Genomic DNA, 404 nt, shown 5'->3' on the forward strand with positions numbered 1-404 from the left:
GCCCGTCTGCATCCAGTCGTGCGCCAGCAGCAGCGCCCTGACGCGGAAAACCTTGTAAAAGGCGGCTACATCGGGCCCCGGGCGCAAATGCAGTGGTAAGCACCCGGGGCATCGACGGCGCCCTCCCCCCTGCGATGGCCGACGCCCGCTCAACCACGATGGAGGTTCTGCTGTCACTGGCCCCGGTCGCGGAGTGGGCGCACTGGTGAGCCGGGAATTAATACTGGAGTGCGTAACCGACTCGCCGTTTCCGTCAACCTCGCCTCCACTGACCCGTTCTCCACGTTGTCCAGAGAACTGCCAGACACGGAGCGAGGAACTACACACACGTAGCAACTGAACGCTGGTCAGGGAAGCTGCAGCGATGGACCACAGCCGCAGCTGCTTCCAGGTCTGCTGCGATA

The sequence above is a fragment of the Amblyomma americanum genome, chromosome 1, assembly GCF_052857255.1.
Source record: "Amblyomma americanum isolate KBUSLIRL-KWMA chromosome 1, ASM5285725v1, whole genome shotgun sequence".
NCBI classification, from domain to species: Eukaryota; Metazoa; Arthropoda; class Arachnida; order Ixodida; family Ixodidae; genus Amblyomma; species Amblyomma americanum.